Genomic DNA, 24598 nt, shown 5'->3' with positions numbered 1-24598 from the left:
GGTAGCTAGCCTGTACGACCCAATAGGTCTTGTCACACCTGCTAAGCAGAAAGGTGCCATTCTTGTCAGGAAAGCTTTTCAAGAAGCAGCTGGAAGCAAAGCTCTGACCAGAGACACCTGGGACAAACCTTTGTCTGGAAAGTTGAGAGAAGAAGCCATCTCACTGTTTGAGGAATACACGCGCCTCAGCCAAATCACCTTCCACAGAAGCCTCACACCAGCCAATCGGATTGGAAAACCCTGGGGAATAACCTTCTCTGATGGAAGTGACAGAAGCTATGGAGCTGTGGTGTACCTCAGATGGGAGGCGGAAGGAGGCATCCAAGTCAGACTGACAGAGTCCAAAGCAAAGCTCACACCCATCGACCAGAAAGGAGAGGCAGTGAAAGCTAAAATCTGTGGTGCTGTCTTTGCTACACGGCTCAGAAGGTATATTGAAAAACACAGTCGGATGGAAATTGAATGTTGGCTCCATCTGCTGGACAGTCAAACTGTTCTGGGACTAATCCAAAGAGAGAGCTATGGATATCAGACCTTCTTCGCAAACAGAGTTGGAGAGTTCCAGAAGTCCACGTCTATTGAAGATTGGAGATGGATTCCAGGAGACCTGAATATCGCTGATCTCATAACAAGAGGAGCATCACCAGAGGACCTTAAAAAGGATTCTGTGTGGCAGGAGGGACCAGAGTTTCTAAAACACCCTGTGGATGAGTGGCCGACAAAGTCAGCCAAAGAGGTTGCTGCGAATGCCAAAGCGAGCATTGACAAGCTTCAAAGGAAGTCTTTCACAGCAGTGGTAACCAGAGCACAGGCAAAAAGAAACCACAGTGATGTCCCATCTATTACAGCAAAAACTCCAAAACCTACTCAAGTCAAAAATGACCACAGTTCTTGTGAACAAGAGTCCAAGATCCAAGTCCGAAGACCACATGCCGGTTCTGCTGTACAAATCCTGGACATAAAGAAATTCAGCAGCCTGACCAAGCTGATCCGAGTCATTGACTGGGTATGGAGAGCAGTCAGAGAGTGGCAAACTCTGATGAAACGCTCAGCCTCAAGTAAGCTAAAATATCAGGACTTTTCCCAACTACCCAGTCTCCTCTGCAAAACCTGCTGAAAAGAAGCGAAAGCAGCACTCAAGTAAAATCCCGGCCACCATTCTTCACAGGGACGTCAGACGGATCATTGTTTTAATACCAGTTGAAGAACAAGAACTACATCATGCAAACTGAAGGTAAACTTGCCTGAACAGACGATGATGTGACCTCCTTGGGTTTAAAAAACCAGGAGGTCAAGTGGGAGGTGTCAAGTCAAAGTACAGAGCAGCACAAACACCACTTAGTTGTAGAGCACACTCCAGGCCTGAAGGGGCAACAGTGAGAGCTAAGGGCTGAACATCTCCACCTGCTCAGAGCACATGGTCAAAATGTTTGCTCTTCAGTCAGTCACCCCTTTGACATGCTGCTAAGAGGAAGGAAGACAGCTCATGTGTGGACTCGGAAGACGCAACTGGTGAGGAAACCAAGGGAAAGAAGTGCTTGTTTTGTACTAAGGAGAATGTTTAAAGAAGTTAATTTCACTGGGGGGAAATGTTTAAAAAAGATAGTTTCACTGATGTTTACAAAATTGTTTAAGTTGACTGAAAGTCAAATTATAAAGTATCAGTGATGTTTAAGTTTGTTCTTATAATTAGGATGGATTGTTTAAATTTAATCTCATTCATATTGTTGGAAATGTTTAAGTTTATTCTTAAACTTAGGCCCTATCAGTGGAAACTAATTTTGGTTGGATTGATTTAAAAGAAAAGCAAAGCATGTATTATGTTGCATGTTTATGAAACACTGTGTTTTTTTTTTTTTTCTGTTTGATTAAGGTTATCAACCTATCCGCTATTTGCCTATCCACTATCCACTATTCCCCTATCTACTATTCAACCCCAACTATTCAACTATTCTACTAATAAATCACAAGGAAAAAGAATCGAGTTGTCCCTTTGAGTCCTTCTTGAGTCCAACTGGCCCTTTCAAGTTTGGGCACAGCTGTGAAAAAAACCTGAAGAACTTGACAGCTACTGATGTATGCAGTAACATATTGTGTCATTTCCCATTGTATTATTTTGTCAACATTATGAAGGAGAAGCAGTAGAAAATACATGTATTATTAATCTACTTGTTCATTTACTGTTAATATTTGGTTATTTTCTGTTTTATAATAAATAAATGATAAATGGGTTATACTTGTATAGCGCTTTTCTACCTTCAAGGTACTCAAAGCGCTTTGACAGTATTTCCACATTCACCCATTCACACACACATTCACACACTGATGGCGGGAGCTGCCATGCAAGGCGCTAACCAGCAGCCATCAGGAGCAAGGGTGAAGTGTCTTGCCCAAGGACACAACAGACGTGACTAAGATGGTAGAAGGTGGGGATTGAACCCCAGTAACCAGCAACCAAGGCTGCAGCTAACGATTATTTTTCTATCGATTAATCTATAGATTATTTTTTCGATTAATCGGTTAATCTATAGCAGGGGTCACCAACCTTTTTGAAACCAAGGGCTACTTCTTGGGTACTGATTACTGCGAAGGGCTACCAGTTAGATACACACTTAAATACATTGCCAGAAGTAGCCAATTTGCTCAATTTACCTTTAACTCTGTTATTATTAATAATTAATATTTATCTTTGTGGAAACACTGATCATCTTAATGATTTTTCACAATAAATATATATAGAAACAGATAAATATCAATATGCAACACTTTATTTTTATATTTTCTCTAAGTGCACATTTTTCAAATTGAACATTTTCAAATGATCACTTCTAAGACAGTCTTGTGAAATCACAATATCCCATTTTAACTAGCTAGCCACTAATATTTTTTTAACAAATCATGAATTACTTTGCACCATGTTTGTACAAATAATAACTCATGTAAAATACAAAAGTAAACTCTCAAATTTTTAAATCATGTCACACTTTGAACTGGACACCAAATCTGTTATCTGTTTCTTTGTCAGTTAGTGGGAAGCCTGGCATTGCATGCTGTTAACTAGTGAGTTGTACTCTGGTGTGTAACTTGACATTGCAACTCTGAGTGAGTCTTGCAGATGTGCATCAGTGAGGCGTGTTCTGTGTTTGTTCTTGATGAAGTTCATGTCAGAAAAGGCTGATTCACAAAGATAAGGTTTTTCCTCATTGTTTGCGGAACCTTCTTAATCTTTTGGACATATTTTCACAGCAATCTGGCCTTAAGCTTAATTATGATAAATGTAAAATGTTAAGGATCGGAAATCTAAAGGGAACGTCCTTTCGAATGGAATGCAAAGTGCCTGTTTTGTGGACAGATGGACCAGTTAACATACTTGGTGTTGTTGTCCCAGAAAATCTGGAAGATCTAGGCTCAGTAAATTATGATAATCGACTAAGAAAGCTAGACAAAATTATGCAATTATGGAAAGGGAAATCCCTAACCTTGTATGGTAAAATGTCTATTGCCAACTCGTTAATTATTCCTCAATTTATTTATTTGTTTTTGTCATTACCAGCTCCATCACAAAACTTTTTTAAGATTTATGAGCGGAGGGTCTTCGATTTTGTCTGGAACGGCAAACCAGAAAAGATTAAAAGAAAGGTTTTGTACAAAGAGTATGAATATGGGGGCCGGAACTTCTCAACCTTGAAGCTAAGTGTCTGTCTTTAAAAGCATCAATTGTTCCAAAGATGTATTTAAACATTGAGTGGTACACAAATGTCCTGTTGGACAAAAAACATGTACTGTATCAAAAGAAATTGTATCCCTTTTTACAAGTGATCCCCTCCCAGAGAGTCTGCTGGGAAACATGGCGGGGTTCATAAAGGAAACAATCCACTCATAGTGGTGTTTTCAATTTTATGTGCCAGAAAAAAGAGACAATATTTTGCAGCAGTTAATATGGATGAACTCTAATATTGTAATAGATGGAAATCCTTTCTTTTGGAAAAATATGTTTGAAAGAGGAATCATTTTTGTCAATGATATTATCAATGAGAATGGTAAAATTATGAAGTATGATGAATTTAGAGCTATGTATGGTGATGCTCGCTCAAGCTTTTCATTTTATCAACTAACTGGAGTAATTGGGAAAAGATGGAAACAAATAATTAATTATGGAACTACTAAATTATTAGTTTGTAAACCTCTAATAAGAAATTCTAGTTGGCAAAAGGGAACTAAAATAAATAGAAAAATATATAATTTTTATTTAATAAAGAAATCTTTGAAGGCTGCCTCATACAACACAAATGGAAAATGGGAGGACTTTTTTGACTGACCGTTGCCATGGGATGCCATATTCAAACTAATCTATAAAACCACTATCGATGTGCAAAATCATTATTTTCAAATTAAAATTATTTATAACTTCTTACCCACAGGGAAAATGTTAAAATTATGGAATATGACAGAGTCAGATGATTGCCGATTTTGTTGTCAGGAGCCTGAATCCACCCTGCATTTGTTTTGGTATTGTCATATTGTGTCTTTGTTTTGGGTGGAAGTTGAAAAAATGTGTTTAAGGATTGGTTTGTTTATGAAGCTTAATGTGGTTTCTGTTATTTTAGGATAGTTCATTGACAATCATGATTTAGTCAATTTAATTATAGTACTCGGTAAAATGTTTATTTTAAGGCCAAAAACAGATATTCACTTAGTATTACTTTCTTTAAAACATTTATTCAGTATTTTCTAACTTTAGAAAGTTACATGGTTGAAAACGATAATGATGCCAAAAAACATAAAAAAAAAGATGAGAAGTCCTCAAAGGCTTATTTTAAAAGTATAATTATGTTTATAGATTATATGATATCTGTTGTTGTGTTCCCTAATTTGAGTGACCTGGACATAATCTGGACTGTACATAAATGCTTATTTTGAAAATGTAATTTTGTTTATAAATTATATGCAATCTGTTGTGTTCCCTAATTTTTTTCTGTGTACATGAATGAAGGTGTGTGTTGCTGAGTCCGACTTGGACATTATCTGGACTGGGCCTGGTTTAAAAAACCCTTTAAACAAATCTAATTTCATTGACAACCTGGTCTGTTGAAGATAAGGCCCTTTTTTAAAAAATAAAATAAAATAAGATAAATAAATAAAAAACATTTTCTTGGATAAAAAAGAAAGTAAAACAATATAAAAATAATTACATAAAAAATAGTAATTAATGAAAATGTTAGTGGACCAGCAGCCTAGTGCTTCAGGGACTGTGTCCCTTGCAGATGTGTTGTCTATGTTGTGGGAACCAGAATATTGGTAGCAGAAAGAAATAACCCCTTTTGTGTGAGTGGGTGTGGATGAGTGTGCATGGGGGAGGTTGTTTGGGTTGATGCACTGATTGAAAGTGTATCTTTTGTTTTTTCTATGTAGATTTAATTTAAAAAAAAAAATAAAAAAAAATGAAATTTTTTATTTTTTTATTTTTTTTTAGAACAGGCCCGCGGGCGACTCATCTGGTCCTTGCGGGCGACCTGACACCGCGTTGGTGACCCCTGATCTATAGATTATTTTTTCGATTCATCTATAGATTATTTTTCCTTTTACCGATTATTTTTTATTTTATTTTATTTAAAATGAAGATGAAAAAATAAAAGTAGGCCAGTTTTTTCAAAAGGCATGGCTTTTATTTACAAAAAAAAAAAGTATGGCCACTCAGTCAACATTGACAACAACATGACAAAATATTCTGTAACAATGTAAACATTTAAAACTTTTAACATTTAACACAATTAAAAGTAGCTTATTTGCTTTTTAATGTGCAAATATAAAAGTCAACATCCAGTGCAAATCTTAATATTCTGCAATAGTATAAGCATTTCAAAAGTAAAAGTATTGCTCATTTTGCTTTAAAATGTGCAAAAATAAAGATAAACATCCAATACAAAAAAGTGCAAAACGAAATATTCTGTAACAACAGTGTAAACATTTCAACAAAAGTGAAAGTATTGCTTATTTGCTAAAATGTGCAAAAATAAAGATAAACATCCAATACAAAAAAGTGCCAATCTAAATATTCTGGAGCACTGTAAACATTAAGTATTGCTTTTAAAATGTGTAAAATAAACATCCAGTCCAGCACAGTACACAATAACCAATTCTACTCATTCCAGTGAGTGACTAACAGTTGTAATGAAGAAAGGTTAGCATGTCTACTTGCTTTGCTTCTTTTCTTGTTTACAATATTCCCAGCAGCTGAAAATAGGCGCTCAGAAGGGGTCGATGTGGCTGGAACTGAGAGGTAATTAGCCTTCACCTCAAACCAGGACTGCGAGCGAGCTGAGCTGCAGTTTAAGTTTCTAGAAGGTCAACGGGCTCATAGTGATGTTACTAGTAGTTGACTGGGAGGTGTTTATTATCATTTGGGGAGAGTCCGCTGCCTGATGCTCACCTGCTGAACACCTGTCTGCTCCACGCTGAAGCGCTGACTACATGCGCTATGAATACGCACTGCTGATTGGCTGATAATGCTTCGTGTGTACCAATCAGATGGTTGTGTGGGTGGGACAATGCTGCGTGTGTACCAATCAGATGGTTGTATGGGTGGGACAATGCTGCGTGCTGAGACAGAGGCAGAGGAGCAAAGCAACTTGTTAAGACTTTAGCAGCTAAAGTTAGCTTTAGCTTAGAAACTCGTTCGGTACACCCCCGTACCGAACCGAAAGCCCCGTACCGAAACGGTTCAATACAAAACACATACCGTTACACCCCTAGCAGATACAAATGACACATTCATGTTTTTGTGTAATGATGACAACGTATGCTCACGCGGACGATTGACTAGTTGATGGTTGATGGTTTTCTTTTCAAATGTTCGTTCATAGCCGTTGTGCTGCTATGATAGGCCATTTCCGCTCGACACAGTGTGCATACAACAACATTATTAGGCTGTGTATTGAAATACTCCCACACTTTTGACGACTTTTGGCGTGCGTTTTTCCCCTCGCTCGCACAGTCTGCTTTGCGCTCCGCCATGACGGTAGTGTGACGTAACTGTGCGACGCGTCGACGCACAAAAACGGCGTCGACGTATTTACGTAACCGATGACGTCGACTACGTCGACGCGTCGTTTCAGCCTTACCAGCAACCCTCCGATTGCTGGCCCGGCCACTCTACCAACTTCGCCACACCGCCCCATGTTCTATCTACACTTCTGTTAAAATGTAATAAGCACGTATTCTTCTTTTGTTGGGATACTTTACATACGTTTTGGGTGACTCTACAATTTGGGTATTGACCCAATACCAAGTCGTTACAGGGTCATACATTGGTCATACTTAAAGTCCTTCTGTGTACAGGGATGTATTTCCTGAGTTTATGCACAGTAAAACAATGACATAAGATTTTGTGATAGTAAAAAATATTGATGTAATCATTGTAGTATTGACTATACAGTATACGGCTCCTGTACTTGTTATAGCGTAACAATCGATATGTGTATAGATCCAACCATTTGTTTACATTCAGGAGCGCTCACTTGCTGTTTGCGGTTAGCTATTGTACCTTCCTTTGGCAGTGCTTCTCAAATATTTTCGGTTACGCCCCCCTAGGAAGAACAAAATGTTTTGCGCCCCCCCATTCTCCACCGTGACTACAAATAGTATAATTTGTCAATACAATTGTTCTAACTATACCTCTGCATAACATTGTAAGTTTATTAACATTAAAGGAAACAACACACTTGTCTTTCCTCGTCTGCCACCGTGGTTACAGTGAAGCCAAGTGCTACATACTGTATGCTTCATCAAATTCTGGTACTACAAATGAAAAGCATGTTTCCTGAGGTCACACCACGCCCCCCCCCAGGGGGGCCCGCCCCACTATTTGAGAAGGACTGCCCTACAGTGTGTAGTAAAGCATGTTTAGCTATTCCTCTTCCTGCAGGGATGATACTTGTAAGAAACTTGGTTTATTTGTTGCCAGGGGGACGAGGATTAGTGATTTAGAAGTCGCTAAAACACTGCGGACTGTGGATGGACGTTAACCGCTAGGGAGCTATGTTTTAAAGCAGCGCATGCAGAGCAGTGCTTCAATGTTTATAGCTCCAACTTTATGGTTAGTTTTGAATTTAAGATAAATCCCTTCTTTTTCTTCTTCTGTCTTTACACTGTGTCTGCTTGTAAGTGCTTCCGTGTGTGCGTTTACCAGCAATGTCACAACATCACAAACATGTGCCATCATGTCTAAAAAAAAAAAAAAAAGTACAGGTATTTTTCAGAAGCAGTTAAGTAGCTTTTTTAATTAATTAGTACCGCGGTACTTTATTAGTACCGGTATATCGTACAAACCTAGTCTGTGGAGGACAATTTATTTTGACGTATTTGTGATGAATGATAAGCCGCTCCTGTAAAATAGAGACATTAACGTTGAGCCCTGTCTTTAACACACTTTGCATCAATTATGCATATGATGTATGGAAAAAAAAGTCATATGAAATATAACAATAAAAAATAAAGCACAGTGAATAGTTGTTAGCAAGCCATAAAATTGAAAGTGTTTTGATCTTTTTTGAAACAAGTTGGGGAAGACATTGCTATATTTGTATACCCCCCAACTTTATTGATGAAGTATGCACATAATCAAGACATGCTTTCCACAAACTCAATAGTATTCGACTTTGCTCCAATCTATTGGTGACTTTAGGGATGTCACGGTATGAACATTTCTTATCACGGTTATTGTGACCAAAATGATCACGGTCATCATTATTATCGCAGTATTTTTAAATTTGCTCAAAATATTCAAAGTATTTGTACTGAAATATTTTAACCAAGTTTTATTTAAGAAAAACACAACACATTCAAAATGATTTCCTTAGTAGGAGAAACATTATTGTAGATATAAACACTGTTTCATGGACCTCAAGTAGAAATTGAATGTGCATATAAGAGCAACAAAAGCATTATAAACAAAGTAATATGGCATAAAAAAAACAACAACCCATAAATAACTAAAATAAATGTGAAAGTTGTGCAAGATAGCACTTTATGAACATAAGAGATTAAAAAATTAAAAAACAATGTAAGAATTTTGAAAGATGGCACCTGATGGCCATGAGACACAACTGCACTTTTTGTCCATATAGATAAAAATAGTGTTTATGTATGAGATCTAGTCTTATACATAGGGCTGCCAATTATGGCCAAAATAATAATTAAGATTATTTTTTAGCAATATTGAAATCATGATGACTGATTGTTAGGTAAAGCAGTGTTGGGGTGAAGTGTGATTGTAATACCATCATGTAATCTGTAATATCTAATACAAAGGCTATAGATAAACATTATCCATATATCTAAAGACAATTTATTTTTTTTGTTCATTAATAATATGAACGGGTCAGCTTGTTCTCAATACATGATGTCTTAATCTCTATTTTACATTTTGATGAGGGAAGTATTTTTTTAAGTTATGTACACTACCGTTCAAAAGTTTGGGGTCACATTGAAATGTCCTTATTTTTGAAGGAAAAGCACTGTACTTTTCAATGAAGATAACTTTAAACTAGTCTTAACTTTAAAGAAATACACTCTATACATTGCTAATGTGGTAAATGACTATTCAAACTGCAAATGTCTGGTTTTTGGTGCAATATCTACATAGGTGTATAGAGGCCCATTTCCAGCAACTATCACTCCAGTGTTCTAATGGTACAATGTGTTTGCTCATTGGCTCAGAAGGCTAATTGATGATTAGAAAACCCTTGTGCAATCATGTTTACACATCTGAAAACAGTTTAGCTCGTTACAGAAGCTAAAAAACTGACCTTCCTTTGAGCAGATTGAGTTTCTGGAGCATCACATTTGTGGGGTCAATTAAACGCTCAAAATGGCCAGAAAAAGAGAACTTTCATCTGAAACTCGACAGTCTATTCTTGTTCTTAGAAATGAAGGCTATTCCACAAAATTGTTTGGGTGACCCCAAACTTTTGAACGGTAGTGTACATTTATACGTACATGTAGATGCTGTATCGGGACAGATCCATTAAGAGTTTGAGCAGAAATATGTAGTATAGGAATTAACTATACACCATAAAACATTAACAAAATGCTGTGTCACATGAATGGTTTTAAAGTAATACCGATGTGACATGAAAAAAACATAAGTAATGTAAAAAAACAAATATGGTGTTTACTTTTTGATTTTAATATAAAGCTCAAAGCAGTTTGGCTAATGAAGATGAAGTACAATAAACAAGCTTTGATCTTCTCTAACAACACCTCCTAGTGGTTCAGTGCAACAGTTTGGCCAACAAAAATAAACAGGGGTGATACCGCTCACATGGAATACACAATCTTTACAGCCTGGTTTCAGTTCGATGAGATGACAAAACATTATAGCTAGTATTGATGTTATTTGAAGACTGATTAAGTTTGCAGTTAAATAAAGGACGAGTGAGCATCCCAGTAAACAAACTACATACTTTATAAACAAGTTGTGGCAATGTTCACGACACATCGCCTGCTGCATGTTTCCGCACGTCATTAACTCTCAGTTACAGCAGCTGATGGACGCTGTATTGAGAAAATAAAAGCAACATCAGATCGTTTTCTTCTTCGCTGTATACTTTTAGCGTGGGACAGATGCGCCTGTCTCCAATATTGTCCACACCTGTTGCCATCTAAAAACAGCAGTGCGCTCTTAAACGCACGCCGAGACTCCATGGAAATGAAGCGAGTGAACATAAAGTTAAACCAAGCGCTTGGCTCTGTTTACTCCGAGGGGAAATCTCCGCAGCAAAGTGACTTTGTTTCCAGGAGGTAAGCAGTGTTGCCTAAAATGCATTAATAAGTGAAGTTTTTTCTGTTATTACAAATATAGACGGTATTACTAACTGTCGGGAATTTTATCGCGGTTTATCATTATACCGTTTACCGTTGCATCCCTAGGTGACTTATTTGGACTTTCCAGAGGGTAAAGTAATTATATTCTTAACAGTTAGTTACAATAACATACAATAAATAATAATATGTAGTACGGGTAGGTAAGGTTGGGATTTTGCCTAATTCCTGTGAGAATCCTGCATGTGGCTGAAACATTGAGTAGGACTTTCCATGACTAGCCACAGTGTGCTCAAACAACCACCAGGTAGCATCTGTGAGCAGATAATAATATATCATCTCTTTCTCTTTCAGACTTATCAGGTCTTATCAGGTCGATAGTGCATTCTTCATACATTCTACACTCACGCTTAAAGTGAAGGATGAAGCAAAAATACAACCTTATCTACTGTATGTACTGTACATACTGCTATATTATAATTTTATAGGCCTGGGTGATATACCCTGAAAATCAAATCTCAGATTTTTTTCGCCAAAAATTTGATTAAGGATTTTTAAACATTTTTTACAAAGTCAAATTGTACTTCGTATAGAATCATTTTCACTAAAAAAAGAGCTTCCCCTGTGGAGCAAAACGTATGTCTTGAATAAAATACTAAGTAAATTGCAGTTAAAACATACTGTAAACTCCAACATTGAAATCAATGAAGTGCAAACTTAAATTTTCTGTCTTAAATAAAATACAGCAGTTTTGTGAAGAGCAATGTAGCATTGTACATTTTATGTAAGTAAATAATAAAGTCCATCATTTATGGTCTATAGACTCTATAGTTCAGTAAGTGGATAAAAACAGGCTTTTGCACTATATGGGCACCACTTCTTAAGTGACATGCAGAGTGACCGCCTGAGCAATCATTTGCCATTGTGCTCAGTTTTTTTCTTATAACATTAACACGTTTTTACCACAGTAAGCTGCTTTTTAACAGGAGTTAGTTTGTTTATAGTTAAACTCTTTACGGGACGAACAGGACTGTAATTTCCCCCACTCACCTGGATGCCTCTTTTTCAGATGCTGAATTAGGTTGGTTGTGCTGCTGTAACACCTTAGGTAGTTTTTAATACAAACTGTTTGCTTTCTTCTCACCTTCTCCTCTTCTCCACTCCACTTGGGTAACTCTCCATCTGAATGAGAGCCCTTCATAACCGCGCCAACACGTTTGTTTTGGTCTGTCTTCCAGAATCAAGGCTGCACATAGTAACGTGGAATAGTCCATTGCGTGAGAAGGGCGGCTGAGCTGTCAAAAAACATCATGATTGCTTCTATTTACAGTTATTTTTAAGTGTACGACTTAAGACAAACAATTTAAAATAAAATAAAATACATCTTTATTATTATTTTGCCTAGTGGTAAGTCTGTTTAGTGTGCGTGTGCTTGCAATATATATGTCTATTCTACTAAATAGTCACATAGTTCAATGATCATGTTCCAGATGAAGTAGTTTTGAAAAGCCATACCATGATGTTAAAACACGGCAGATATACTCACAGTTCTCTTTTGCTGTGGTTACACTCACGAGACAGGTGATCAGAATACATTTGATCGCTTTTTGGAAGTCTCTTTTATCATTTTATCCCATGTGGTGTACACTGTATCCAAACTTTAAGTGCAATATAATGTTTAACCTTCTTGGGGCGCTGGACTTATTCCAGCCTCAGAGGCACGTAAGAACAAAAATACTTAAGTCGACGGGAGAGTATGCGGAAGGCCAGATTTGACAGGGAATGCCTACAGTCGTGGTCAAAAGTTTACATACACTTGTAAAGAACATTTTGTCACGGCTGTCTTGAGTTTCCAATAATTTCTACAAATCTTATTTTTTTGTGATAGAGTGATTGGAGCACATACTTGTTGGTCACAAAAAAAAATTCATGAAGTTTGGTTCTTTTATGAATTTATTATGGGTCTACTGAAAATGTGACCAAATATGCTGGGTCAAAAGTATACATACAGCAATGTTAATATTTGGTTACATGTCCCTTGGCAAGTTTCACTGCAATAAGGCGCTTTTGGTAGCCGTCCACCAGCTTCTGGCCAGCTTCTGGTTGAATTTTTGACCACTCCTCTTGACAAAATTGGTGCAGTTCAACTAAATGTGTTGGTTTTCTGACATGGACTTGTTTCTTCAGCATTGTCCACACGTTTACGTTAGGACTTTGGGAATGCCATTCTAAAACCTTAATTCTAGTCTGATTTAGCCATTCCTTTAATACTTTTGACGTGTGTTTGGGGTCATTGTCCTGTTGGAACACCCAACTGCGCCCAAGACCCAACCTCCGGGCTGATGATTTTAGGTAGTCCTGAAGAATTTGGAGGTAATCCTCCTTTTTCATTGTCCCATTTACTCTCTGTAAAGCACCAGTTCCAATGGCAGCAAAACAGGCTCAGAGCATACTACTACCACCACCATGCTTGGCGGTATGTGTGGTGTTCCTGGGATTAAAGGCCTCACATTTTCTCCTCCAAACATATTGCTGGGTTTTGTGGCCAAACAGCTCAATTTTTGTTTCAAATTCATGAAAGAACCAAACTTCATGAATGTTTTTTGTGACCAACAAGTAGGGCTGGGCGATATATCGATATACTCAATATATCGCGGGTTTTTCTCTGTGCGATATAGAAAATGACTATATCGTGATATTGGAGTATACGTTCTCACGCAGTGGATTTTAGCTGCGGGGCATTAAACTGCATGCGTTTCTCACTCTTTCCTGTCCCTCCTTCTCACAAGCGCACCTTCTTACGTATGTCACATACTGTCACGTGAGCAATCAATCAATCAATCAATGTTTATTTATATAGCCCTAAATCACAAGTGTCTCAAAGGGCTGTACAAGCCACAACGACATCCTCGGTACAGAGCCCACATACGGGCAAGGAAAAACTCACCCCAGTGGGACGTCGGTGAATGACTATGAGAAACCTTGGAGAGGACCGCATATGTGGGTAACCCCCCCCCTCTAGGGGAGACCGAAAGCAACGGATGTCGAGTGGGTCTGACATAACATTGTGAAAGTCCAGTCCACAGTGGATCCAACACATCAGCGGGAGTCCAGTCCACAGCGGGGCCAACAGGAAACCATCCCGAGCGGAGACGGGTCAGCAGCGCAGAGATGTCCCCAACCGATGCACAGGCTAGTGGTCCACCCGGGGTCCCGGCTCTGGACAGCCAGCACTTCATCCATGGCCACCGGACCTATGCAACTCCCCCTCGCAAGGGACAGGGGAGAAGAGGAGAGAAGAAAAGAAACGGCAGATCAACTGGTCTAAAAAAGGGGGGGTCTATTTAAAGGCTAGATTATACAAATGAGTTTTAAGATGGGACTTAAATGCTTCTACTGAGGTAGCATCTCTAACTGTTACCGGGAGGGCATTCCAGAGTATTGGAGCCCGAATAGAAAACGCTCTATAGCCCGCAGACTTTTTTTTGGCTCTGGGAATCACTAATAAGCCGGAGTTCTTTGAACGCAGATTTCTTGTCGGGACATATGGTACAATACAATCGGCGAGATAGGCTGGAGCTAAACCGTGTAATATTTTATACGTAAGTAGTAAAACCTTAAAGTCGCATCTTAAGTGCACAGGAAGCCAGTGCAAGTGAGCCAGTATAGGCGTAATATGATCAAACTTTCTTGTTTTTGTTAAAAGCCTTGCAGCCGCATTTTGTACCAACTGTAATCTTTTAATGCTAGACATAGGGAGGCCCGAAAATAATACGTTACAGTAATCGAGACGAGACGTAACGAACGCATGAATAATGATCTCAGCGTCGCTAGTGGACAAGATGGAACGAATTTTAGCGATATTACGGAGATGAAAGAAGGCCGTTTTAGTAACACTCTTAATGTGTGACTCAAACGAGAGAGTTGGGTCGAAGATAATACCCAGATTCTTTACCGAGTCTCCCTGTTTAATTGTTTGGTTGTCAAATGTTAAGGTGGTATTATTAAATAGATGTTGGTGTCTAGCAGGACCGATAATCAGCATTTCCGTTTTCTTAGCGTTGAGTTGCAAAAAGTTAGCGGACATCCATTGTTTAATTTCATTAAGACACGCCTCCAGCTGACTACAGTCCGGCGTGTTGGTCAGCTTTAGGGGCATGTAGAGTTGGGTGTCATCAGCATAACAGTGAAAGCTAACACCGTACTTGCGTATGATGTCACCCAGCGGCAGCATGTAAATACTAAAGAGTGCAGGGCCAAGAACCGAACCCTGGGGAACTCCGCACGTTACCTTGACATAGTCCGAGGTCACATTGTTATGGGAGACGCACTGCATCCTGTCAGTAAGATAAGAGTTAAACCAAGACAAGGCTAAGTCTGACATACCAATACGTGTTTTGATACGCTCTAATAAAATATTATGATCGACGGTATCGAAAGCGGCGCTAAGATCAAGAAGCAGCAACATAGATGACGCATCAGAATCCATCGTTAGCAATAGATCATTAGTCATTTTTGCGAGGGCTGTCTCCGTAGAGTGATTTGCCCTGAAACCGGATTGAAAAGGTTCACAGAGATTGTTAGTCACTAAGTGTTCATTTAGCTGCTGTGCAACAGTTTTTTCGAGAATTTTGGAAATAAACGGAAGGTGGGAGACCGGTCGGTAGTTTACCATGAGGTCAGGATCGAGGTTAGGTCTTTTGAGCAGAGGATGAATAACCGCTTTTTTGAATGCTAGGGGAACAGTGCCGGAGGAAAGTGATAAGTTTATAATATTTAACACTGATGGACCTAATAATACAAACAGTTCCTTGATAAGTTTCCCAGGAAGTGGGTCAAGTAAACATGTTGTTTGTTTTATCCCACTTACACGCTGTAATAATTCCTCTAATGTTATTTCATCAAAAATAGAGAGACTGTTTTGGAGGGCAGTGTCCGTCGTATATACAGTCGTATTTGTGTTAATAGAGCCCAGTTGTAGCTGGGATGCGTTGTCTTTAATCTCCTTTCTAATGAGTTCAATTTTCTTATTAAAGAAATTCATAAAATCATCTGCCGAGTGGGTGGAGCTACTGGGAGGAGTCCCTTGTTGGGTTAGCGATGCTACTGTACTAAACAGAAATTTAGGATCGTTTTTGTTGAGGCGGATGAGATTTGAGTAGTATTTAGCTTTAGCTAAGGTAAGCATGCGTTTATAAGTTATTAAACTATCACTCCATGCTTGATGGAAAACCTCAAGTTTAGTCGCGCGCCATTTGCGTTCCAGTTTTCTACATGATAATTTATGAGCTCTAATTTCTTCTGTAAACCATGGGGTGCGCCTTTTAGGGGCCCTTTTTTGCTTTAGCGGTGCTATACTATCAATAATTTCGCGCAAGGCATCGTCAAAGTTGTTAGTGAGTTTATCAATAGAGCCGACATAATTTGGGAATGGTGCTATTACCGAAGGCAGTAGGTCAGCAAGAGTCATCGTTGTGGCAGCATTAATGTTGCGGCCGCTATAGCAGTTATTATTATTATTAGCTTGTTGACAAAGAGTCAAAACTTCAAATTTTATAAGGTAATGATCGGACATTACTTTAGTATATGGAAGTATCATAACTTTGGAGGTGGTGACACCCCTGACAAGCACTAGATCTATTGTATTACCGTTGCGATGCGTGGGTTCATGTATTATTTGTGTAAGACCACAGCTATCAATTATGGTTTGGAGCGCCACGCACTGAGGGTCCGATGGGGTATTCATATGGATATTAAAGTCCCCCATTATGATTATATTGTCGGCATGCGTCACTAGATCAGCAACGAACTCTGAGAATTCACTGATAAAGTCCGAATAGGGCCCAGGGGGGCGGTAGATAACAGCCAGGTCGAGAGGTAGCGGTGTGACAGACCTCATAGTAAGCACCTCAAACGATTTATATTTATTATTTAGGTTAGGGGTAAGGTTGAAATTTTCATTGTATATTAGTGCGACACCCCCTCCCCTTTTAAGAGGGCGGGCAACATGCGCATTCGTATAGTTAGGAGGAGATGCCTCATTGAGCGCAAAAAATTCGTCCGGTTTGAGCCAGGTTTCGCTAAGACCAATGACGTTAAGATTGTTGTCTCTAATGACCTCATTAACCAATAACGCCTTGGGAGACAATGATCTTATGTTTAAAAAGCCCATATTATAGGTATTGGGCTGTTTTGACGAGTTTTTGTTAAGATTATCCGTAGTGGCAATATTAACAATGTTGCGTTTATTATGCGTAGTGCACTTTAAATAGTTTCGACCATATCTAGGAATTGATATGACGGGAATTTTCCGATTGTTTGCTTGGTGCTGCAATAGACTGGACATATCATAATTTGCCACCGTCGCACGCTCCCGCAGACAGGTTGCGACATGGTAACGTTAGCTGTGATGCTAACAGCTAACGGTGTGGTTTGAGTGGTAATACGAGAGAAATAAGGTGTGAATCTGGTAACAAATGGAGGAATAATTAATTCCCAAGAAAAACAGCACGGGGTCCATCGTCTGACGGTGGTTTGGCTTCAAGCGGGAATATGTGTTTATATGTCAACATCTCCGTTCGGTGCCACACCAACTAAATGCCGAAGCAACTATTTCCACATCAACACCGTAGGACATATACTATTTGATATGCAGCTCATTTTTATGTGACACTTATTGAAATATCTTGTGTGTCATCATGCACAAAAGTGCGCTTTATTTGTTTTAAACTATTGTAGTGGCGTTCTGTACAATAAGTGCACTTTAATTTAATGTTGTTTTGAAATGTCATCTTAGTGACATCATGCACAAAAGTGCACTTATAGCTTGCTTTAAAATGTCTCTGACAATCTTGCACTTTCTGTTTTGGAAATTACGTGAATGTTTGTGCCACTGCTTAATAACTGTTTAATAAATACAGTTTTGCTAAATTGACTTAGTTGTGATTTCCCTCTCTGCATGAAAGTTTTGAAATGAGCATATATTAATGCAGTATGAAGAAGAATGTTTTAATGTAGACACATAGAATCATCATACTGCTGTGATTATATGCATCAAGTGTTCATTCAAGGCTAAGGCAAAATATCGAGATATATATCGTGTATCGCGATATGGCCTAGAAATATCGAGATATTAAAAAAAGGCCATATCGCCCAGCCCTACCAACAAGTATATCCTCCATTCACTCTATCATAAAAAAATAAGAGTTCTAGAAATGATTGGAAACTCAAGACAGCCATGACGTTATGTTCTTTACAAGTGTATGTACATTTTTGACAACGACTGTATATTTAAGGCTTGCTCCACCCTAAGAGCGCGCAGTGACAGCCTTAGGTGGAGCGGTAGAATGCCGCACAGCCAGAATCCGTGCAGTTGCGTACCTTTTTTCACTTAATGAGCAACCTGTGTTAACATTGATTAAAGCATAATTTCAACTTTAAAAAAGAAAGACACTACCTCAACAGTCATGAACCTCACCGCACATCACTGGTTCCCAAGCTGTCGGGGTCAACTGTCAAGGATACATACACCCGACCTTTGAGGGTACCCCACTACAAAGAAGCCGTTACATCCCCTGAAGCTTAAATATACATGATAATTAATTACAAAAAAAAAAAAATCACTCTGATTTAGCTTTTTTTTCTTCTTTTTTCTTATGGCTGACATATTTCCCAAGTGAATGCATACATCATTGGGATGGTTTCTATTCTATGTTAGAATTTCTTAATGCAGCCGACCATGAAATCAGCAAAACAAAATGACAGACGCCCCCAAAACAGCAACCTCCTCTGGTCTCAGTCAGTCGCCTTAGACTAAAATATTCATCCCCTCACCCAGTGCTATTATCTGCATCATACTGAAAGTTATTCAAATGTGGATGTTGCACTTTGATTGCAACTCTGAGAACCCTTCCTTAATATTCCTGTGCACTCTCCTGTTGATGAAATAGCACTTCATGCACTCGGGGGGTTGATAACGTTCCGCGTGTCTCTGCAGGTGCACTGACTGACTGCTCTACTAATAGACTTACTCTTATTTCTTAGAGATGTGATGTGTGCCTTCAGAGTGAGAAAGAAAATATTAAATGTAAAGGCAACTGACCAATTACAGCCAAGCACATATTCTGAACTGCAAGCTGGCTTGATTAATTGTAGCACTTTGCGTATTGTAGTTTATTTGCTTTGGAGTTTGCATGCACACTTATGTTCCCCTAAGTAGAGAATGGTTAATAGCTGGATTCTGTATTCAGCATTTGTCAAAGTGGAGTTTTTTTTACAGCTCCCAGGTAATGAGAAATGGTTATTTTCAAAATGGTGCACCTTGATAAATAAAACAAAAATAAGAATATGATTTAAACAATGGGGTCTAAAAGAACATGAAGCAGCTTGAAAAATTCAGTCATGTTTATTTATACAGCCCTTAATTGCAAGTGTCTCAAAAGGCGTTCTGACATATTTGGGATATAACTTTTTCAATAGAGTTGTATGGTTATTATCAGACCATTCCTCATTTAGCCTTATTCCTTAGTGAGCTGCTTTGACTGGCCAGGAAGCACTGTTCCTGCGCTAGGAAATGTGACCTTTGTCAGGCTGAAGTGGCCTCCCCTCTCGTTCTTTTGTTTAGATGTGCTGTGAAAATAAACATATATCTCGAGGGAAGTGTGCACATACCGATGTAGGCAGCCCTGCAAATCTTAAAAATGTCTCCCCACACGCTTTCATCGTTTTTCCGAAATCTTACAACCTACGTGGACAATGAATTCCTTGTCAAGCCATTTCCTCTGCGACCACTCAAACACAACATCACATTAAAGTGCAATTACCTCTCCATGAACGTGCATGTTTATACTTCCGATTTTTGTAATTATTTTTATATTAAGGAACCAGCCCCCCAATATAGGGGCGCTTGCACTATGCAAATACTTTACATATTAAGATGAAGCTGAGTTACACAAGTGGAGTGCAAAAGAGAAGGCGAGAAGAAAGCAAGCATAATTTACCAACACTGAGTTATACCTGGTGGTGTAATGGTACGAGCTTTTACCTTTTGTGGCAAAGGGTGAGGATTTGATCCCCGGGAAGGTTTGCATCAGGAAGGGTCTACATCAGGGGTGTCCAAACTTTTTCCACTGAGGGCCCCGCACTAAAAAATCAAAGCAAGCGAGGGCCATTTTGATATTTTTTATTTTAAAAAACAATTGAATATATTTATAAAAAATATACATTTAGGCCTCCACTCAGGCTTGATCCCGGGGACCCCAAAGGGTTTTGGTCAAAAAAATATAAAAAATGTGTTATTATTCAGTATTATTTTTTTTAAAAATTTTTTTAATTTAAATCTCTAGATCAACATTAGGTCTATCTGTCAATATAACGTTTTTAAAGATTTAAGTTGTGTGCTCTTTTTGACAAAGAAAACCGAGTTTTTTATGGAAAAAACACAAAATATGCAATATTTTCACCCAATACAATTTTTAAGTGGAATATTTGAGATTATATAATAATTGGAGCCTTAAAAAGGTCAATAACTCATAACACCATTGATTTTAATTCATTATTATTTTTTGAGCAATGACACTTAAAAACAAATCACACTAAAATTATTGGGAATTCAAAAGGGTCATACTCATTAACGTGTTAAAAAATAAATTTTTACTGTTTACTTTTAACACAATAATCTCGAGATCCACTTCAGATCTATCCGTCAATTATAAGTTTTATTGTTGTTTATGTTTTTTGTTTGTTAGTTTTAGGTCCTTATTTCAAAAAAATCAGCTCAGTTTTTTATATGGCAAACACAAAATATGCAACATTTTCCCCCAAAAATACCTCAAAGTGGAATATTTATTATGACTTAATTGGAGCCTTGAATAGGTCAATAATTCATACTAACATTGATTTTGATTCATTATTGTTTTTTAAACAAAGAAACAGCCTGCATGGCAGCTTTGTGTTATTAGAGTAAACATTGCAACATTTTCTTGTTACATTTCACCTGTTTGCTCTTATATACCACTTTTTATGTTTTGAATTTTTTTCAATCGTATTTTTAAAATGTGCCGTGGGGCCGTTAAAAAATGACCTGCAGGCCGCAAATGGCCCCCAGGCCGCACTTTGGACACCCCTGGTCTACATCAAGCTAATTCATCATGCCATTGTATCGCTGTGGCAACACGTAAATGGAAAAAGCCGGAGATATTTTATTTAGTGAATTTTTTTGTGTTTGCACAAAAAATAAACACAATTGGAATTTAATTTCCTAATGCATTTACAGTTGTGGTCAAACGTTTACATACACTTGTAAAGAACATAATGTCATGGCTGTCTTGAGTTTCCAATAATTTCTACAACCCTTATTTTTTTGTGATAGAGTGATTGGAGCACATACTTGTTGGTCACAAAAAACATTCATGAAGTTTTGTTCTTTTATGAATTTATTATGGGTCTACTGAAAATGTGACCAAATCTGCTGGGTCAAAAGTATACATACAGCAATGTTAATATTTGGTTACATGTCCCTTGGCAAGTTTCACTGCAATAAGGTGCTTTTGGTGGCCATCTACAAGCTTCTGGCAAGCTTCTGGTTGAATTTTTGACCACTCCTCTTGACAAAATTGGTGCAGTTCAGCTAAAAGTGTCGGTTTTCTGACATGGACTTGTTTTTTCAGCATTGTCGACATGTTCTCAATGGGGTTTAAGTCAATACTTTGGGAAGGCCATTCTAAAACCTTAATTCTAGCCTGATTTAGCCATTCCTTTACCACTTTTGATGTGTGTTTGGGGTCATTGTCCTGTTGGAACACCCAACTGCGCCCAAGACCCAACCAGGCTGACGCCAATGTTTCCTCTATTAAGTTGTATGTAACGGAGGGAAAATAGGGGCAATAGCAATCCTTGTGTCCTTAATATAATGGCCTAGGCAGCAGGGACGTTGTGTAAGTGACTGAAAGGTACCGGCAAGTGTTTGAGTTTGAGTTTGAGTTTATTTCGAACATGCAAGCATACAACATGATACATCACAATTTCCAGTTTCTTTTCAACATGTTCGAAAAGGAGTAGGAAGAAGCAGAGCTTATTTAATCCTACCCCTTTTCTTTACATAACAGTTGCAAATCTTTTTGTTCACTTCCTGTTCACAATTTTTTTCACAATAAACTCCAGAAGTAATTACAATAAAAATAAATAAATAAATAATAGTAAGAATTTAATAATAATAATTGGTGAAGTAAGTCATATTTCATATGATGAGATAAGTAAGATTACTTTAAGAATGAATGAATGGATGGATGAAATAAATTGAGAATGTTTGTCATGGTTCTTCTTCATTGTACTTTGTAAACACTTTAAGTTTGAAGAGTTTCTTGAAGTGGATCATATTAGTACATTGTTTGATTGCTTTGCTTAATCCATTCCATAATTTAATTCCACATATTGATATACTGAAGGTCTTAAGTGTTGTACGTGCAAACAAATGTTTTAAATTACGTTTTTCTCTAAGATTATATTTCTCCTCTTTTTTTGAGAAGAATTGTTGTATATTCTTGGGTAGCAGGTTATAGTTTGCTTTGTGCATAATTTTAGCTGTTTGCAAATTCACTATGTCGTGGAATTTCAGTATTTTTGATTCAATAAATAAAGGGTTTGTATGTTCTCTATATCCAACATTATGTATTATTCTAACTGATCTTTTTTGTAACACCGTTAATGAATGAAGTGTACTTTTGTAATTATTTCCACATATTTCTACACAGTAGCTCAGATATGGTAACACTCGTGAGCAGTAGAGAATATGAAGGGATTTTTGGTCTAGAACATGTTTTGCTTTATTCATTATTGACGTGTTTCTTGCAACTTTATGTTGTATATTTTTTACGTGAGATTTCCAGTTAAATTTATCATCAATCATTATACCTAGAAATTTGGTTTCGTTTACTCTTTCAATTTCTATTCCGTCTATTTGTATGTGTGTTTGACTTTCTCTTCTACTGTTACCAAATTGCATTATTTTAGTTTTACTAAGATTCAACGATAGTCTGTTTTTGTCAAACCATCTTTTTAATTTGTTAATTTCTTCTGTTATTATTTGTATTATCTCCTGTGTGTTCTCTCCTGTGTGGGTATGTATGTGTGTGTGTTTGTGTGTGAATGTTCTGCTGCTCTTTGTGCTTTGTCACACTGGAATATCCATAAATTAGCTGCAAAATTGTATAGAAGCTCATGGTTCAAAGCGTCGTAAAAAAGTATCTTAAAAAACGGAAATTACGGTATTTAGCTTGTTAGCATCCCTAGTTGCGAGCTCCATCCATCAATTTTCTACCGCTTGACCCTTTTTGGGGTCAGGGGGTATATATATATATATATATATATATATATATATATATATATATATATATATATATATATATATATATATATATATATATATATATATATATATATATATATATATATCCATTTTTACGGCTTGTCCCTTTTGGGGTCGCGGGGGGTGCTATATATATATATATATATATATATATATATACATTTTTACGGCTTGTCCCTTTTGGGGTCGCGGAGGGTGCTGGAGCCTATCTGAGCTGCATTCGGGCGGAAGGCGGGGTACACCCTGGACAAGTCGCCACCTCATCACAGGGCCAACACAGATAGACAGACAACATTCACACTCACATTCACACACTAGGGCCAAATTAGTGTTGCCAATCAACCTATCTCCAGGTGCATGTCTTTGGAGGTGGGAGGAAGCCGGAGTACCCGGAGGGAACTCACGCAGTCACGGGGAGAACATGCAAACTCCACACAGAAAGATCCCGGGAATTGAACTCAGGACTACTCAGGACCTTTTGTATTGTGAGGCACATGCACTAAGCTAACAATGGCAATTAAAGAGAGAAGTGCAGTGTTTTTTCAGCGAGATCTAATTGATGCATTACAACAGTCATTTGGAGATCAACTTGTTTGCAGAGGTGGCAAGACAGTAAAACATTAGCATTGAGTATACATTCACCAACATTAGATTCACGTGCCACTCAGGAATTGACTGTTTGAATTTATTACAGGCTGCTTTCAACCCACTCTTAAAATCAGAACACACACTGTACCCGTTGAAGCAACACAAACCACTTAAAACAGGATATGAATGAATGAATGAATGAATGAATGATCTTTATTTGTCATTGTGCATGCACAGGTACAGGTCCAACGAAATTTATGTTGCTTTCCTAAGGTGCTTTGCATTTAAAAAAAAGAAGAAACCACACAATATACAGAAACAACACAATATACACAATATGCAATATACAATATGGCCTAAGACCACTCTAAGAGGCAATGTAAAAAAAAAAAAACAAACAAAAAAAAAAAAACGAGACAATAAAAAGTATAAAGTGACTAGTAAACTGACTAGAGAGGAGTAATGCTGGTTCCCAGTGTGCTGAGGGGGTGGGAGTCAGTATTTCCTACCTCCTATGCTGTGCAGGCTTTTTATTGTGGATTAAATATGTAAATAAATATGGTAAATATTGTCCAGTTGGCGTGTAATCGCTGATTGCACAGTCCCGGATCGTGATTGACCGGTGGCTTCCTCATGTTGCACGTGAGGGAGTTTTTATTTTTTATTTATTTTATTTTATTTTTTTACATTCCAGCTGCGTTTAGTGCAGTTATGGCCCGGGGGTAGAAACTGTTCTTGAGTCTATTTGTGCGGGTTCGCATGGTTCTGAAACGTCTGCCGGAAGGCAGCCGATCGAAGTGGCTGTTGCCGGGGTGGGATGGGTCC

The 24598-nt window shown here is 37.9% G+C and overlaps 1 protein-coding gene across 2 annotated transcripts in view; it reads left to right on the top strand.

The window, feature by feature from the left end:
* LOC133657437 (adhesion G protein-coupled receptor A1) overlaps positions 1–24598 on the top strand; it is a 541657-nt gene that overhangs the window by 8598 nt on the left and 508461 nt on the right. The gene's annotated exons all lie outside the window — the stretch shown is intronic.

The sequence above is a fragment of the Entelurus aequoreus genome, linkage group LG09 (assembly GCF_033978785.1).
Source record: "Entelurus aequoreus isolate RoL-2023_Sb linkage group LG09, RoL_Eaeq_v1.1, whole genome shotgun sequence".
Taxonomy (NCBI): Eukaryota; Metazoa; Chordata; class Actinopteri; order Syngnathiformes; family Syngnathidae; genus Entelurus; species Entelurus aequoreus.
Note: the sequence above shows the minus strand (reverse complement) of the source record. Positions and strands in the feature narration are given on the sequence as shown.